The sequence below is a fragment of the Lynx canadensis genome, chromosome A1 (genome assembly GCF_007474595.2).
Source record: "Lynx canadensis isolate LIC74 chromosome A1, mLynCan4.pri.v2, whole genome shotgun sequence".
NCBI classification, from domain to species: domain Eukaryota; kingdom Metazoa; phylum Chordata; class Mammalia; order Carnivora; family Felidae; genus Lynx; species Lynx canadensis.
The window spans coordinates 151,875,423-151,888,235 of record NC_044303.2 but is presented as its reverse complement, the minus strand read 5'-3'; the positions used below and the strand labels follow the sequence as shown (position 1 = coordinate 151,888,235).

At 36.0% G+C, this 12,813-nt stretch overlaps 1 long non-coding RNA gene across 3 annotated transcripts in view; it reads right to left on the bottom strand.

The window, feature by feature from the left end:
- Positions 1-11,782: 11,782 nt before the first annotated feature.
- The window catches only part of LOC115520292, a 113,211-nt gene continuing 112,180 nt past the window's right edge, over positions 11,783-12,813 (bottom strand). For all 3 annotated transcript variants that reach the window (XR_004343780.1, XR_004343782.1, XR_004343781.1), the window contains one exon: positions 11,783-12,108. This is a non-coding gene — a long non-coding RNA (uncharacterized LOC115520292). The remainder of the gene's footprint in view (positions 12,109-12,813) is intronic.

Genomic DNA, 12,813 nt, shown 5'->3' with positions numbered 1-12,813 from the left:
CTTGGGGTATGAGTAGGAGCTCACCAGATAACAAAAGCTTCATTTACAATACTACTGAGCTACAAAAATATGTGATATATCCAAGATATGCCAAGTAATACTTTGTGACTTGAGAATAATATTTGGGTCACATGATAGAGGAGAGAGATGGAGACTTACAATTCAATGTTTTAATTGTACATTTTCTTTTATTGGAAGGAAATTTTAATATATATTATACTGAAAATTCTGTTTCTTTACTGTACCGAACTTATCAGCTTGGTGTTCTCTAAAGCATAATATAAATTATAATTAATATTCTTTTGCAGATATTATTTTACTGCCAACTTTTCTAAAGGAACTACACTATTTAATTAAGAATATCAATTCATTAAGAAGTATTTATAAATTTGGGGGAATATGCTATATATATATATACATATAAACATAGTATTTATGGTTTGTATCATATATGCAATACAAATATTCATTATGTATGTATAGTATATACACCAGAAATGTAGACAAAAGTAGTAAATACAGAGTGTGTGTGTAAGTATATGTATCAGGGATTATATATAAGGTCTACAACCTTAAATTTTCTTCTTTTTTTATATATATATATATATATATATATATATGAAATTTATTGACAAATTGGTTTCCATACAACACCCAGTGCTCATCCCAAAAGGTGCCCTCCTCAATACCCATCACCCACCCTCCCCTCCCTCCCACCCCCCATCAACCCTCAGTTTGCTCTCAGTTTTTAACAGTCTCTTATGCTTTGGCTCTCTCCCACTCTAACGTCTTTTTTTTTTTTTTCCTTCCCCTCCCCCATGGGTTCCTGTTGAGTTTCTCAGGATCCACATAAGAGTGAAACCATATGGTATCTGTCTTTCTCTGTATGGCTTATTTCACTTAGCATCACACTCTCCAGTTCCATCCACGTTGCTACAAAAGGCCATATTTCATTTTTTCTCATTGCTACGTAGTATTCCATTGTGTATATAAACCACAATTTCTTTATCCATTCATCAGTTGATGGACATTTAGGCTCTTTCCATAATTTGGCTATTGTTGAGAGTGCTGCTATGAACATTGGGGTACAAATTTTCTTCTTAAATTATGGGAGATGTCCAGCAGAATTGACCAACCCCTTCACTTCTCAGTAAAAATTTTGAGCAAAAAAACCTGACCAAACAAAACAAAACAAAACCAAAGAAAACATTTTAAAATAAATAAAAGGTTTGAGGATGAAACCATCTGCACAAGTGGGGAAAAATTTAGTTCGTAAACTTTAAGTACTTATTTTGAAAATATTTAATATGTTAAAAATAGTCTGTCTCCTTTGATAACTTAGTTCAATAGAAGAAGATGACAAAACAAACAGCTAGGTAAAGGAATCTCTGAATTAAGTATCTTTTAAAATAATGGAGTGAAGATGCTGTTCCATATTAGTAGTTAGAAACAGGGAGGAGGTGTACTGGGATAAGACCAAGTAAAATAATAAACCCACCAAATGGAATAATACTACTACAAATGGAATTGGGACTTTATCAAATAAATGAGTCTTCACCTTGTGAAGGAGTTGGAAAAATGATGAATAATTATTTTAAAACATAGGCTGAAAAAATAGGTCACACAAAGGCAAAAATATATATATGAAAAAAGTCACAGAGAACAGAGAGAAATGCTCCCCCCAAACTATAACAATGTGAATGAAGCCTTTAGACCTATGCTTACTAAAATAAATTGACTGAATAAAATACAACATGCATGACCATGGCCAGACAAGACTTGGGTTGCTTCCCAATGATGAAAAATTTGTGGTAACACTGATATCAGATTAAATTATGTTGTGATGGCATCAAATGGGGCATCACCTCAAGGTCACATAATTCTGTGCCTCAAAATCTTACTCCTAGTTTACTCTTGGTTTATTTGTACTGATGTTTTAATGAAATTCTCTATTTCCTCTTTAAAAAAAAAAAGCAAATGATGAACTTTGACCCATTTCTCACTATTCTTGCTAGAAAGCCATAACTTAATATACCCGCACATATATATATATACATATATATATACAATATATATAAAATATATATTGTATATATATATATACAATGTATATATATATATACAATGTATATATATACAATATATACATATATATGTGTATATATATGTATATGTATATATACATATACATAAGGCTACATGTATACATGTATATATGTATATATATACATATATATGTTATATATATGTATATATATATATACAATGTATATATATATATACAATATATATAACATATATATTAAGTTAGTTTATTTATTTTGAGAGTAAGAGAGAGCACAAGCAGGGGATGGGAGAGAGAGGGAGAGAATCCCAAGCAGGCTCTACAATGTCAGCAGAGAGCCCGACACGGGGCTCAATCCCACCAACTGTAAGATCATGACCAGAGCCGAAATCAAGAGTCAGACACTTAACTGACTGAGCCACCCAGGCACCCCTGCACTTATATATTTTTATCTTCACATTCTAAATGGCCAACATTAAGCTACATGATAAGGATATAACCTTGAAAAATATGGACATAATCCTGTTGGAATTTAAATCTAATAGGGTCATAGACGTAAATGGACAATTACAAAACAACATAATACATGTTGTGATTTTTAAAAAAATGTAAAGGGATCCCATGAGAAATGTTGAGAGAAATGATTTAGACAAATCAATGCTTTGCTTCCTGGAAGAAATAAAATCTAAGCTAAGACCTACAATATAATTATCAACTGACCAGAGAAGGATGGGGAAATTAGAGAAGTGTTTCAGGCAGGAGAAACAGCATGTACAAAATGCCAGAGGTAGGAAAGCATGGATTCTATCAAGATGTGAAAATTGGAGAGATAAGCACAGGCCACTTCACACATGTCCTTATTCACCAGGTCAAGGAAACTGAGTATTCTCAAGCTGGAGAAGAACATAATTATATTCACTATGTAGAATCATCTGCTATCTTCTATGTAGAGAAATGAAGACAGGATTAGAGGCAGGGAGACCAACTATAATATTGTTGTAGTAGGTCAGGCGAGAGGCAAATAAGAGTAGAGACAGTTGAGATAAAATAAGATTAAGGAAATATTTAAGATGAAAAATATATGAGACCTCATACTGTATGTGGTGAGCAGAGGAAGGAATGAAACAAATATAACCCTCAGGTTTAATGAGCAACTGAGTAAATGATGGTACCATTTAATGGGCTGGTGGGGGGGACAGACATGAGACAAGGAAGATGATTAAGTCCAACTTTCAACATGTTGAGTGTGAAGTACATTGGGATGCCTAGTAGGCAAGTGGACATAGAGGTCTGGTGCTCAGGAGTGAGGTTTAGGCTAGAAAGAGAAATTTGGAAGTCATCGGCTTATAGGTTCCATGATAAATCAAATCCTAAGACCAAGTAAGCTTGGTCAAGGGAAATGGATGGAACAAGAAGAGCTAAGTGACAAAGGCTGAACCCTGGTAAAGCCTAACATTTAGGTAATGAGAAGAAAAGGAGCACTCAAAAAGGACTATAGAAGAGACTGCAGAGAAAACTTCACAGAAATGAGAAGAGTGGGAAGAGAAAGAGGGAGCGCTCAAAAGTGGCCAGTATGGTTGAGAAGTTAAGCACAGCAGAAGAAAGAAGAAAGAAGTAGTCAACCAAGGCAAGGACTTAAGAGGTATCTATTTTCCTTGTAGAGACTGTTTGGTGACACAGTTGACTATTAGCATATATAAAAATACATATAGGTATATATACATATATATGTATGTAGGTAGGTCTTTACACACATGCACACTCATTAACTTATATAACAACATCATGGAGTAGGTACTGTTATTATGGTTTTTCCAACATGAGAAAATCAAGACACAAAGAAGAGACTATTTGTCCAATGTTACAAAGCTAGTAAGTGGTAGAGCCAGAAAATGAAATAGGTTGAGGACTTGAGTAGGAGGTGAAGGAATATAGACAGGGAGTGCAGATAACTCTTTCTAGCAATATCACTGATTTTCAAAGATAGTTTTGTCTGGGCAGATTGTCTCTGCTTATCAGGTTCAAGCTATGTGGTGAATACTACCCAAATTGCAGACTGACTCTCAAGATAACAAATGGCTTGTGGAGAAATTCTTTTAAAAATCCAATGTGTTGAAATGGCAGTGATAACAACATGAAAAAACTTTTTTTCCAAAGTACCATCTCCATCAGTTTTGAAAACAGTACACTATGTTGCTCCTTAAACCTAAAACAAGTGTAACCCTGCCTGGAGCTACTCCAAGAATCCTTCCAACAAAGTTCTCCTAATGGATCCACCAAAATAACTGAAATCTTGAACACTGAGCTTTAAATTGTTTGTATGTCTTTATGAAATATCTATGCATTATCTGTTTAGAGAGCTGTCCTTTCAGAAACATTTGGGAAGCTAGGATCTGTTTGGTCAATTTGCTCCACCGTAAGAAATTAGTTAAATGATAATTTGTCACACAAGTTGAAATGTCTTAGTATGGGGGAAATACCACTGATTCGTGTGGAAGAGAAGAAATTCCTCCATAAATTTTTTTAAATTTCCTAATGTTTAGGGAATATTGCATAGCCACATTCATCATCTGCTAGTACCTTATTATAAACTATTGTTGGATGAGAAACCACATTAAAGTATTTGCTATTTGCAGGATTTACTACTCTAGTATAAGTTTTAACATGGTATGAGAGAGAGCATAATTGTAATTAGAAAAATCTCTTTTTAAGCCAGATTTAGAAACAGAGAAATCTCTGGAGTTAAAAAAATTTTTTAAAAAAGTGAAAAAAAGATACCTAAGTGAAATTGTTAAAATTATGATAGGCCAGCAGTTTTTGGAAAGTTTAGGAAACCACCATTCAATTACCATATTCAATTGGTAGTCTGTTTTCTGTCTCTTCATTAAAAAAAAAATTCATATCCAGAAAAGAAAACCAATAATGTGTACAGTTGCCTCAAGATTTTTTTTTTTTTTTTTTGGCCACAACTGCCTATTTTCCATAATTGAATTTCCCAGTGACAGTCCCATGAACTTTATTGCCAGGTTGACTAACCAAAGACACTCTATTACCCCCTCCCCATATGAAGAATTTAAGGGATGCTGAACACAACTAACATGAAATTGGGAAAGACAATGATTTGTTTTGAACCGCAAAAGGCATAATAATACTTACATGGGCCAAAATTTTGGAAGAAAATAAGTTGGTTTCCAATATTCTAATATGATACATTGGCCATGTCAAAATGAGGTTACATTGTCCCTAGGACAACCCTGAGATTCCTGAGGCACTCCTCCAAACCTCACCGTTCTACTAAACATGAAGTCTATCCTGTCACCTCAAAAAGAGGTTACAGTGCCGTCCTCCACTGACAAGAGACACCTTAGGAGTTGTAGCCTTATGCTTGGTCACAGACCTTATTTTAGCATTAGACACCTGATTTTCAAAGGTTATCTTTCCCAAATTAAAGGAAGAGTGAGACAGATGATGTGAGGGCTCCCTTGTGCTGACTGCAGTTTGCTTACATAAGATCCTTTAAGTTTCCCAATAAGAAACCATACCTTCCAGGTGATAAATGGGTCAAATTCACAGAATATTAAAAGTGTGGGAGGCAGGTTGGGAGAGAAGGAGGCTTTCCTCCTTTCTATTTCCAGAATGTAGTGTAAATGGGATACTCACAAGGTTTAGTCTAAAGAAAGAAAGCCATGAAATAATAGGAAATTGTGAACGTAATAAGTAGGAAACACCTCAGTAATTTCTATTTTTCTACTACTGTGTTTTTTGTATGTTATTCATTGTTTTTAACCATTTCTCCCCTCCTTCTTATTTTTCCTAATCTGTCCTCTCTTGAATGTAAAATATCTATAAATGTCACTGTGGTTATGGGATCTAGTGATATCTGTACACAAATCCTTCAATTCAAACAATTACCATTAGATTCAAGCATAATGACGCAATGGATATCTGCCTTATATGAACTCTTACTACCCACAATACAGAGAAAACCTACTTGTACTGCCCTTCCTTTATTTCAAGGGTTATTACTAGGACCAAATAGAAATGACCTCCTATACCATTTTCATTCTATAATCAGAAATCCTCACTAAACTTGTTTCCAGTCTATTCCCAAATCCCTTTCTTTTCTGGCTGATAAAAGACTGAAGTCCCGAGTCTCAGGACCAAGGAATAGAACAGAACACCATAAACAGGAGAATTGGAAAAAAAAAAAAAAAAGTTTACATGTTCATTCTTGATAAATGAGGAATTGCAATCTAGTTTTCCTGCCTCCTAGTCTCAACTGCCTCTTCCCTTCGTGAGGGAGTCATCTCCTTGGTGCTTTCTCAGTCATAACCATCAAACTTATCTATCAGGACCTTTCTTCAATATCCTAAATTAGCTTTAGTTTTTGCAATAAAAGTTTGCATGAAGACTCTTTTTTTTTTTTTTCCAGAAATGATACATGCAACTAGAAATCAGGTACCCTGAAGTCTACATTCCTCACTCATTAAAGAGACAATTAATGATCCATTTTGGCTCACAGAAGTTAAATGTTCCATCATCAATTTCTTCTTCCATTTTCTAAACAGAGACTCTCAAAGGCACTTGGTGAGCACATTGACTAAGACCACAGAGTCAGCTGATGCTGGTGCCATCATTCTTTGCAGGTTCATTACCTATTTCCCTTTTCTTCTAGGTCACTTTGTCGATTTATATAAAGCACCTGTTATTTCAACATTATATTGTTGACTATAGTACCAAGACCAATGTCAGAGACAGGTAGATTTTGGGTGGCTTGGCTCTGTATCCTGACAGCTCTATTATTCTTTGTCATTTGTCAACAGCATCTTAAAACCCAGAAAAAAAATCTACAGAGACCAATTGATCCATCCCTCTGTTTTCACACTGCAAAAGGATTATTTTTCCTTCCTAAAGTACTTGAGGCCCAAAGAGGTTAAGGGACTTTCTGAATGTCCCTCTGTTAATAGTAAAAGGCAACATATAGCCCATACCTCCATACACTCTTATGCTATTCATTGTGCCCATGAAAGACAAAGTAAAACTACCTGTTTTATGCTGTCCATAGTTTGCAATCTTACCTTGAAAAAAAATCATCTACACATAAAACCCAAATTATTATATTCCAATGAATGAAGTCTACCAGCTACGTGGCCTGGGATAAAGTACCAACTTCTCTAAACCTCAAAATCCAATTTCCTAAAATGAAGAAAATAATAATTTCCTAGAGTTTTTTGAGGACTAAATGAGTTATTACATAGAATTACTCCTTGGGGCACCTGAGTGGCTCAGTTGGTTAAGCGACCAACTTCGGATCAGGTCACCATCTCGCAGTTTGTGAGTTCAAGCCCCATGTCGGGCTCTGTGCTGACAGCTCAGAGCCTGGAGCCTGCTTCAGATTCTGTGTCTCCCTCTCTCTCTGCCCCTCCCCTGCTCACTCTCTGTCTCTCAATAACAAATAAACGTTAAAAAGAAAATTAAAAAAAAGAAGGCTCCTAAACAGTGCCTGGTGTGTGTATATATATATATATATATATATATATATATATATGGAATTTGATAAACATTAACATTTATTATCACCAAATCCTGGTGATTTAGATATTAAAATAATTTCCCTTACAGCTTGAATGAGATGCATTAGGAAAAATAAAGTACTACTTTAAACTTCACGTAGTAAACATGAAATATTAACCCAAGAAACTGTAGGGGCTAGGTACACAAGCAGCTACCAAAAGGGGTTATATAAACATGGCATTAACAACTGACAAAAAGGAAAAAAAAAAAAAAGATTGATGTGATGATGTGAGGTTCTTTGCTTGAGGTTGACAGTAAAAGAGGAAAACTTTGCTCTCTTACCAACGTGCTTTGCAGTTATGATCAAATTTAGCAAAGCGTGACCCCATCAGGTGGCAACGTGGTTTCTCTTACCTTAACTGAAGGCAGTCCATCCGAAATCCCTGACTTCTTCAAAAAACATGTAGGAATGGACAAAAGCTCAGAGGTGGAGACACATGTTGTGTAGGAGGGGCAAAGTATAGTTGCGCTTTGCATGTGAAATTACATAAATTTTAAGACATAGCTCATGGGTAGCAAATAAGAGCAATAAATCCTCTGGTATGCCAATCATTTTCCTAGTGGAGGCTCAGGTGAGACCTCTCAGTGTGGTGCCGCACCAATCTCGGGGAGAGGCAATGCAGTCATTGTAGCCGCTTCTCTTACCTTTCTAACAGAGTCTCTGTGGTGCAGGGCCGGGGGTGCTTCGGCCTCACTCCCAAGTTCTAGCGATGTCTCGTTCCTAAATACTTGTTACTTGTTCCTCTCGCGAGGAGAGGGGAAGTCAAGAACAACCTCGGTCGCCATCTTGGTGACGTCACTCTCCCTCATTCGAACAGCAAGTTATAACAATTAGTCTCCTTCACCTCTTTGAAATGCCCTCTTCCCTGTCATTTAAAGCACCACACCACCTAATCATTTTTATTAGTAACCCTTCTGGTCGTTCAATTGTTACTGTAAAGATGCCAAGCTCTTTCTTTCCAACCCCCCAAAATAAGCCCCATCCAATGACAAAGTTTTTAAATATCTTGGTGAAGGAGATTCCTTTTACTAGTGGAATCTGGATATTTCTACTTTCTACTTACTACATTTCTACTAATGCCAGGACTGAATTTTGACAACAATTAGCCAGGAATTTACAAGACACAAGACTGCTTCTTCACAAAGAAACCATTAGCATTATAGATCAGCATTCTTTTAAGAATGAAAATTCAGATTGGTTTTTAACTTTGTTGGGACTCATTTACCCTTTTGCTCCTTAAGTGTACTGGGCAGAGTGGTGAACTGGTGAGCCCTGGAAATGCCCATTGCCGTCATTCAGAGTTCTGATAACCCATTTTTTCCTTCATATCAGCTCTTCTGCATATAGAACAATTCATACACTTGCTAAAGCTAGAAAAGTGAAGCCTCCAGAGATATTGCTTTCCAATAAAGTAATAATGCTCCATTAGCTGTTTTGCTGTTACACGTTTTACCACAGACGACGACTCTTTAAGCTGCCTTCCCGTATGTGGCCCTGTGATAAATTTTATCAGTGGTCAGCGGGACAGAGTTGCAGGCTGGGCAGTAGCACAGTGGCTTTTTATCTAACTAAGTTCCCCCTACCATGCCCCCCACCCAAAGCGGCATTTTCTTGGCATAATTTATGTTGTGGCATTTCTGTCAGTAGATGTGGTGTCAGCAATTTCTGTTCCTAATGGAAGTTTACTTGGAAATGAGATACTTAGCCATAGAATAAAATTAAAGATGGGATAACACTAATAAAAATCGTAATGTGAAGGTGTTTGTGCCTGCTCGTATATTAAAAAAAAAAAAAAATCTGAAACAAGGATTGTCTCTTGCCAGAAAAGCTTGTTTTTTCCAAGTCTAAAATACTGGTACAAGTAATATGTAGAGAGTGCAACCATTCACAGTTAAAGCTAAAATTGTGTCAGCACATATATGAGAAGTTTCTACATTCCAGAGGCCTTATAGCACTGGCAGAATATTTTTAAATAAACTTTACTTATTTATTTACATGTTTATTTGTTTGTTTTAATTTAAAGTTCTAGAACCCAGCAGGTTTAACCCAAATCTGGGGTGCTGGGACCTAGGGAAAGACCTGTACATATGATGTATATTTTTGTAAAGTTAAAAAACTCAGCCCAGTTCAAATTTACTGGAGAAATCATTTCACTGATTGAATAATCTTTGTCCCCACATGGTTTCTCATAATAAGATTTTCAATTACTCCACTGGAGGATATTGAGAGCATTTAGAAAAAGCTGCATTAAAAATGAAATAGCAGCATTGTTTAGACTTCTTAGCCAAAGGCTCCTGAGATAGTCCAAGCTCTAGAGCTATTTAGACTCTCAACTTGTCTATCTTAAAACAGGCTTTTACACAAATGGGATCCTCATTCAATCTGAGGCGCAGCAGACAACAGAAGCTGAGGTCGTAGTGCTCTTTCATGCGTCTACAACCTCTGTTAGGATCGCATTCTTTTCCTCACAGACACATTTCCCAAGAAGTAAAAAAGGAACGTAGACACTGGGAATCCTCTGGACAGAGCTTCACTACATTATCATAGGAAGCTTCCTGCTATTGAATTAGCAACAGACAGCGTTTATCACTTACATTTTCATGTGTTTTAAAGTATTTTAAAAATATCTTGATGATATTTCCCCTCTCAACTAAAATTTCCTGGCTGACCCATCCATCAAATGAACTGTATCTTTGACTATTTGGTAACATTCTAAACCGAATGTGAAATGGCAGTTAGTTTATGCACAAAGATGTTCAGAAAGGAGATCTGCTTCCGCTAATGATGCCACATTTCTGGAACAATTTTCCTCAAGTCAAACTGGCAAGAAGGACCCGAATTCCATTAGTTGAAAATTTTCACCCTTTTGAAATGATTTAAGGACCTGTCCTTAGTAATTGTGATTAAAGATGAAAGTTTTGAAACTAGTCCCATTATCCAAGGTGTATCTACCAGAGTCCTGCTAGAATTTTGAATAGACGGCAGAACAGCATACACGACTTCCACATACCGAAATGCCAATATATGTATTCAGCTTTGTAAATACACCTTTAAAAATACCTCGCCATATTTAGCCACTCCTAAATATGTATTTACACAAGTCTACACACTGTAAGTGTTTACCTGGGAGTCAGGAAAGGTCTCTCTGGTAAATAATATGGGTTTTATAGCCTTTCATGAAGGAATTTTTTGTTTGCTATGTAAAAAAATCAGCTCCTCTCAGTTATAATTTAATAAAATTTTTCTTTCCCTGTAAATTTACTGCATAGCACTTTAAGTAAAGCACTGCAATGTTTAGAAGGAAAAAAAAGACAACACTGGTGTTATCTTTGGGTACAGAGTGGCTTTGATTCATTTTGCTAAAAACTACAGAGGGCAGAATGCATGGATATGATTTCTGAAAACCAAACAAATAAAAATAGCCTGTCAGATATATCTTAGAGCTAAGGCTATCGAGTAATTACCTATTTTTTCAGGTTAAAAAGAAATTGGGGCTGCTGTGTGATTAAGTGCCCGACTTCAGTTCAAGTCATAGTTCACAGTTCTGAGTTCGAGACCCATGTCAGGCACTTTTCTGACAGCTCAGAACCTAGAGATTGCTTCAGATCCTGTGTCTCCCTCTCTTTCTGCCCCTCCCACCCCCTCTCTCTCTCAAAAATAAATAAACATTTAAAAAATTGTGTAATTAAAAAAAAAGAAATCAGAATCTCTAGGAAGATCCAAATGATTTAGATTACTTTGCTCTGAATTTTGTAGATCATCGACTTAATTTTATACTTTATATTACACAAGTGCACGTAGGTGAAGTGTTATAAACTGCTAAGCAAAACTGTGTTAAATTCAACATATGAACAAATTCTTATAGAAAAGCAGCATAGCCCAGTACAGCAGTCCAAGGACAGGAAATATTCAGTGCATACTCCTGGCTTACGAATACATGGCCTTGAGCAATTGAGTTGATCTGACTTATGCTTTTGAATTTGTAAATTAGGTTGTGATCTACCTAGATCTAATGAATGATGAATGTGCACTCATATATTATGTACTGAATACTAATAGAGTAAAATATCTTTTTTAAAAAAGACACATTTCCTTTTCCTTTTTTTAATTGAAAGATACAATGTGAAATAGAACATGATGCTTGGAATTAAAGAGACGTCCTATTATTTGATAAGTTCTCACAATCTATTCACCATCCCCTTTCCCACCTTCACTCTCCCCTTAGAATCTCAAGGCTTGAAATCACCTAACCTTAAGCAAGTGGACCCTGACTTTCATGAGTCACTTTAGGGTCCCAGAAATGGACATGGTTTACTTTGGAGTTCTTTCAAGTTTTGGGGTAGGTACCTTCTGAAGGTACCACTATCCTACTCAGCTCACTTCCTTCTAGAAGATAAATGTGCAGGATTTCCAGCAGCTTGTCTCTGGAACCACTGAAGATTTTCCTGTCATCAGTGGGCTTAGAGACCTACAAGAGAAGAACAAAAAGAGAAAGGCCCCTTACATGGATTTTAAAGACACTTAATAAATTACAGCTTTACAGTTAAAGGACTCTTCTTCTCTTTCTTTGTTCTGTGTCTTTCAAGAATTTTCCCTTTCAGAAGCTTTCTGTGCATGGGTGCTTGTGCACAGAATATATGAGTTAGATTTATGTTAAGGAGGTGGGAAATATGGGCACTTTTGGCAAGCCCAGGTACAGAAACATTGCAGGGCTTTTTTCAGGATAAAAATATACCAATTTTTTAATGGGCCCAATTATTTCACCCCCACATAAAATGCCTCTTGAAATTCGTCAGTGCAAAACAGGTGCTTGTATGCCTTCCTACCTCATCTCTAAACACAGCTTTGAAGAGATAAAGTTTATACACACACACACACACACACACACACACACACACGGAGGTGTGAAAATGTTTACATCTCAAATTCAGATGTCTTAAAGGACTTTACTTTTAAGACTTTTTCTTCCATTTATTCTTAAATTGTTGAAAGATGCATGCTATTATATTATAAAAGATCAAAACAATCCTTTAAAATAAAAATACGATTTGTTTTACCTTTCAATGTACCAGAAGTTTAAATACAATGATATTCTTGATGAACATGAAACAGGGGGTTTTACAACTTAGGTCACTAATTCCAATCTGATCCACAGAGTACTGAATACCCTCCA